Source organism: Protobothrops mucrosquamatus, unplaced genomic scaffold (assembly GCF_001527695.2).
Source record: "Protobothrops mucrosquamatus isolate PMUCROS unplaced genomic scaffold, P.Mucros_1.0 scaffold1881, whole genome shotgun sequence".
Lineage (NCBI taxonomy): Eukaryota > Metazoa > Chordata > Lepidosauria > Squamata > Viperidae > Protobothrops > Protobothrops mucrosquamatus.
Window position 1 is genome coordinate 185,508 of NW_015388008.1, and position 6,431 is coordinate 191,938.

The 6,431-nt window shown below is 43.4% G+C and overlaps 1 pseudogene; it reads right to left on the reverse strand.

Moving 5' to 3' along the window:
• LOC107294262 overlaps window positions 1-6,431 on the reverse strand; it is a 76,471-nt pseudogene that overhangs the window by 25,489 nt on the left and 44,551 nt on the right.

Sequence of the window (6,431 nt, forward strand, 5' to 3'; positions counted from 1 at the left end):
TAAGCCTCCTTCTCCCAGACCACCCACCTTTGCTCGGTCTCCGTGAGTTTCTTTGAGATGTAGGTGCAGGGTTGCAACTGGCCTTCCTGATTTTCCTGGAGTAGTAGCGCCCCCACCTCCATGTCACTGGCAGCAGCCTGGATGACAAACAATTTTTCTGGATTTTGGTGTTTGAGCACCGGCTCCACGGAGAAAAGCCTTTTTAACTTCTCAAATGCCACCTGGAATTCCATAGTCTATTTCAGTGGCTGCCTAAGTTTTGGTTTGTCCTCCCCCTCTGTTTTTAGCAAGTTAGTAATGGGGAGTGTGATCTGTGCAAAGGAGGGGATGAACTGCCGATAGAACTGGGCGGAGCCCACTCTATAACAGCTCGCACTTTTTCTTGGTCCATTTCCACCCCCTCATGAGAAATCCGGTAGCCCAAATAATCAATCTTTTCTTTGTGGAACTCATACTTGGAACATTTGGCATACAGTTTGGCTGTGTGGAGCTTATTTAAAACTGCTCTGACTAATTTAACACACTCAGCTTTTGTTTCAGTGTAGATCAAGATATCATCCAAGTTCACCAACCCCTCCTTGTACAGATTTCCATGGAGGACCTCGTTAATCAGCTGCCCCTTGTAGCCCAAACGGGAGCACTTTGAACTGGAAACATCTCAGGGGACAATTAAACACAATTTTCCATTCATCCCTCTCCTTGATTCTTACCCAGTAGTATGCTTCTCACAGATTTAGTTTGGAAAAAATCTTTCCCTTTGAGAGATGGGCCAGCATGTCTTTCATGAGTGGCAAGGGGTAAACATTGTCCATGCACATCGTGTTCAAGCCTCTATAATCTATGCAGAGTTGAATAGAACCATTTTTCTTCTTGCGGAATGAAACCACGCGCCAAATTCTTATGTATGAACTAGTGCAATTCTTCTAACTCTCAGGGGGGTCATTGAATAGAGCTTGGGCTTTGGTAGCTTAGCTCCAGGTACGATCGCAATGGCACAGTCTGTGGGATGGTGAGGGGGACAGTTCATTGGACCCCTTTTCACTAAAAACCTCAGCCAAGTCCTGGTACTCCCTGGGTATGCTTCCTGACTCTCGATCGTTAACAGCTGCCACCACTTCGGGTTCATGCTTCGCTCTGGTACCATGGTTGCTGTTGGGCGAGTGGGGCTTCCCTTTCAGGAATCTCAATTCGCCTGTCCTCCAATTCACCTGCGGGTTCCACTTTTTTAACCATGTCAGTCCTAGGATTAGAGGCCATTCCATGCCGGAGGTCACTATAAAAGTCAAAGTCTCAGTCTGGTCCCCCATGGTAAGTTTTACTGGCCTCATAGTGAGGGTGGCTGGGACACTCCCTACAATGGACCCATCTAACTGGCCAAACAAAATGGGTTTCTTCAGTTTTCTCACAGGGATTCCCAAATTCCCCACTAGTGTTGGGTTTATTAAACATCTGGTGCAGTTCGAGTCCAGTAAAGCCTTCAGGGCTATCTTCTCCTCCATCCCTGGGATCAGCATTCTATGGGCCTGGTAATGGGTGCAATGGGGCTCATAATCAGGGTTGCTGTCGGACATCTCTGGTCCCTTCTCTGGTGTGGTTGGAGTTCCCCCTCCTGATTTTTCGGAGGGTTGGAACTCCACGATCTTGGCGCTTTTCATCGCCATCTCTCTGGGGTGCTGGAGGGTTTTCACAGTTCCCCCCCCTGGCCGGTCTTCTTTTCTCACTGGAGTTTTCAAACGGCAATCTGCAGCTCGATGGCCCTCTTTACCACACTTAAAGCAGGCAGTTGAGCATGGCGCTGCTGTGGGGGTTTTCATCGCCTCTCTCTTTTTGTCTGGTGAGGAGTGCTTCCACGCTCGATCAAAACAATGTTGATTTGGGGCTTGGTCAATCTCTGCTTCCTCAGCTAGGATGCACCAGTTGTGGAGGCAGGCAGGGGCTCCTTGGGCAATGCAAGCATGGTAGAGATCATCGTTCAGCACATCTTTAAAACAATTCACCAGGATGTCCTCTGGCCAGTTGAGATGGCAAACCAGACCTCAGAACTCTTCGGTGAATTTGGCCACTGGGTGTCGGCCCTGCCTAACAATCTTAATGCAATCTCTAGCCTTCCGATCGGCTAACACATCTTTGAATCTCTGTCTCAGCACTGCTATAAATTGATTTAAGTTTCAAAGCTCGGGAGCATCGGCATTGTGTAGGGTGACCATCCACCGAGTCGCTGCACCTTCTTAGGCCATGTAACAACTCTGACCCAGGCGCTCTCTCTAGGGATCTCCCAGCCATACTCCTGCATGTAGCTCAGGACTTGAGCCAGGAAGAAACCCCCAACTTCTAGAGGTTCCCCAGTTTCTGCCTCGTCTGCCAAGCCTGAGGATTCAGAGCAGCTGTTGCTTGGGCCTTCAGGGGGGCTTCTGCCCAACGCTCACTCTCTTCCCTCTCGCCACCATGATTAAACATCGCTTGTACAGTCCCCAAGGTAGGGGTCTTCTTCCCTTTGGGATGACCACTTTGCAGATCCTGCCTAATGTAAACACCTATCTCAGCTAGGTCTCCCAAGAAAGTAGAACTCTCGAAACTGGCATTGTTTCAAAAGGAACTTTTATTAGGAGCTAATGACAGCAAGAAATCAAAGCGGGGTCTGAGTAAAAATCCCACTCAAGCCGTATATCAAAAGCAATAATTGTTACTCCTCTCCCCCATTGTCCCAGTATCCTTTTGACTCTCAGCGAATCCACAGGTGGTATATTATTTTGGTAACGGACTCCTTTGGCAGGCTCTTCAAGGTCTGTCTCAATTTCATTTCCCTCTAGTTCCAAGCGCAAACCGTCTTCCAGATAAGGGTGATGTTATTCAGTTGCATTCCTTCCCCTGGTGGGAAGGGCAGTGTGGCAAGGCAGTGCAAAGCATTCCCCAAAGCATCCCCCCGCCCAACAGAATGGCAGGCCCCAAGAAATGGTTACAAACACATATGTATTATGGAAAGGAAAGCAATACATTTCTTTGGGGATCTGACAAGAACTCTTGAAACTTGCATTATTTATTTATTTATTTAACATTGTCTCAACAGAAACTTTTATTGGAAGGTATTGATAGAAGGATAGTAAGGCAGGATCTGAGGATTTCCCTCTCAAAACGTTATGTTAAAAGAACCCTTTCAAACCCCACCCCAACTGTCCATCCCGCTGCTTTAAATTGAGCCAATCTATAGGTGTCAAATCTATAGGCGCTGCCAATCTATAGGCGCTGTTCTCAAGGCTGTCAGGTTTCTCCACAACTTCTTCCCTTCTCCTGGAGATAAGGGAGATGGCCGGAGGCATATTCCTTTCTCATCCCAAGAAAGATACTTCAAAGAGGATAGAACAAAGCAAAGGAAGTATATTATAGAGTACCCATAGATCCCCTCCTCCCCCTATATGAATGGCAGAACCCGAAAATGAAGGCATAAGAAAGAAATACAAAATACACAGGGGTTCTGACAGATCTATGAGAAGCATACTACAGAGTACCGATTAAAGAGAGATACAATGGAAGACCACTTTCAATTGCCTTTTGGGATGTTTCTAATTCCGCATGCCTCCCTTTGGTCTACAGGGTGCCCCCGTGATCTTCATGCAATTAATTAATGAAGTTCTGCATGAACATCTGTATAAAAGGGTTGTCAGGACCCTCTTCAACTAATCACCCAAGAAAGCAGAACTCTTGAAATAGGCATTATCTCAAAAGGAACTTTTATTAGGGACTAGTGACAGTAGGGAGTGTAAGACGAGATCTGAAGAAAAGCCCGCATGAATGATATAATTATAGCAAGCAATATGCCCCCTCCCACCAAAGTCATAATGTCCGTTTGAACTCCAGCCAATCCACAGGTGGCTTGATGGTCAACTGACTGGTATGGTAGGTGCACATCTCAAGGTTTTCTCCAGCTTTCATTTCCTTGCAACTGTCTCCTAGATAAGGAGATGCATTTCATACTCAAAGAAAGAGAAAAGCGAAAGTTACCAACATAATCCCCCCATGCACCCCCTCCCCAACAGAATGGCAGGCCCCAAAAGAATAGAAGAAAAAGAGAATAGGCGAGGAGTTTTGGGGTCTGACATCTGCCCCCTTAAAAAAACAGGAAGTGCACCTGAAAGACAAAAGAGGGAAAGGAAAACAACAAACAAATCATTTAGGTTTATCAGGATATAAGGAGTGAAAACTTTGTAGCAATCTAGGGGCTCTAACATGCTTCTTGTACACCCATTCATTTTGGGAGGCAGGGAGATTTTTCCACAAAATTAAATACTGAGTCACTCCGTGATGGGTTCTGGAGTCCAAAATGTCTTTAATTTCAAAATGTTGTTCACCCTCAACCATAATGGGTGTAGCTAACGGTGGAGCAGGTGGCCTGAGAGCAGAGGTGACTTCTGGTTTCAGCAAGCTGCAATGGAACACCGGGTGGATTTTTTGTAGATTCTTCGGCAGGTCTAATTCGACTGTTACTGGGTTAATGATACATGTAATTGGAAAGGGTCCAACATATTTATGTCCTACCTTTTGTGAGGGTTGTAACGATTTTAAATATTTAGTGGAAAGAAATACACGCTCACCAACTTTGAAAGGTTTTTGTTCCATCCTCTTTTTATCCACTTGGAGTTTGTATGTCTCCCTGGCCTCATTGAGTGCTTTACGAACAACTGGCCAGGTATTTTGCAATTGCTTAATCCAATCTTTGAGCAATGGGATTTCGGGCTCTTTAATGGTGAGTTCTGGAATGGCCACAAGTGTTTGTCCATTGGCAACTTGGAAAGGAGTAAACCCAGTACTGGAATGTATTGCATTGTTGTAGGCAACCTCACCAAAAGGGAGTAAATCCAACCAATTGTCTTGTTGATAATTAATAAAGCACCTAAGATATTGTTCTAGAACCAAGTTCAGACATTCCATCCCACCATTTGTCTGGGGATGATGGGAAGATGATAACCCTTGACTAGAACCCAAAAGATCTAGAAAAACTCTCCGGAACTTTGAAGTGAATTGGACCCCTCGATCTGAAATAATCCGATGTGAGACACCATGGAAATGGTAGATGTGTTGCACAAAAAGCTTGGCTAAGGTTTTAGCAGTATGGATTTTTGAGCAAGATATAAAATGCACTTGTCTAGAAAACAGGTCAGTAACCACCCAGATGACCATATTCCCAGCACTTTCAGGCAGTTCAACAATAAAATCCATGGAAATCTCTCTCCATGGTGCTGAGGGGCTTGCTACTGGGGATAGTAACCCTGGGGATTTCCCTTGGCATCGTTTTGCGGCTGCACATATGGGACAACTGGCTACATAGCTTGCAATGTCCTTTTTTAATGCAGGCCACTAAAATTGCCTTTTAATTAGGTGCAAGGTTTTCACAAATCCAAAATGCCCAGCAGTCTTTGAATCATGACCAGCCGCCATCACTTTAAGTCTCAAGATAGCTGGGACATATATTTTCTCCCCAATCCATGCTAATCCATCTCTGAGTACACATAGATTGTTATGATTACAAAACCATTCATCAGTATTTAAAGCCTGTTTGAATTCCAGCAGTAAGGTTTTATTTTCTGGTTCTTTTACTCTAGCTTGAGCCCTGGTAGTGACTAGGGGAGCTAGTTGATGAGGCTGTAGGACCGGTTTAGTTATCTCAGGCTTCTTACTGTTGTATTGAGGTAGTCTTTTTTTTTATTAAAAGTTTTATAAAAGTTTTACAATATAATTGCCCCCCTCTCCAAAACCCTCCCTCCCCCCTCCCTCCCCCCACTTCCCAGAGCTAATCATAGGGTTAACAATAGAATAATCATATTCTAACTAACATTAATCAACTATTAGAATAACAAATCTGTAAAATCCTTTAACTCTCTTTTTAACATAAAATATATTAAGATTAGACACAATAATAATAATATCATATTAATAATTAAGAATAAGGATAAATAAACTGTATAACAACAATAATATTCTAAAATTCACTCAAAAACCAAATTGAACTTTTTGGTCCCATATTTATTCTCAATATAATTTATCCATCTTCTCCAAACCGAAATATATCTTTCTTGTGAATAATCCTTCACATAAGTGGAAATCTTGGCCATTTCTGCTAAATTTGAGACTTTAAGTGACCATTCTTCTATAGTGGGCAAACGTTCCGTTTTCCAATATTGAGCTACTAGTAGTCTTGCAGCCATTATAAGATTCAACATCAAATTCATTTCTTTAACATCCAAATCTTCCATAATACCTAACAAAAATATCTGCGGTTTAAACTTTATCTTTTTCTTAAAAATATTTTGAATATTCCACCATATCTTAATCCAAAATGTTTTTATTTCCCTGCATGTCCACCAAATATGAAAATAAGTTGCATCTAAATTTCCACATCTCCAACACTTAGGTTGTAAATTAAGATACATGCAGGT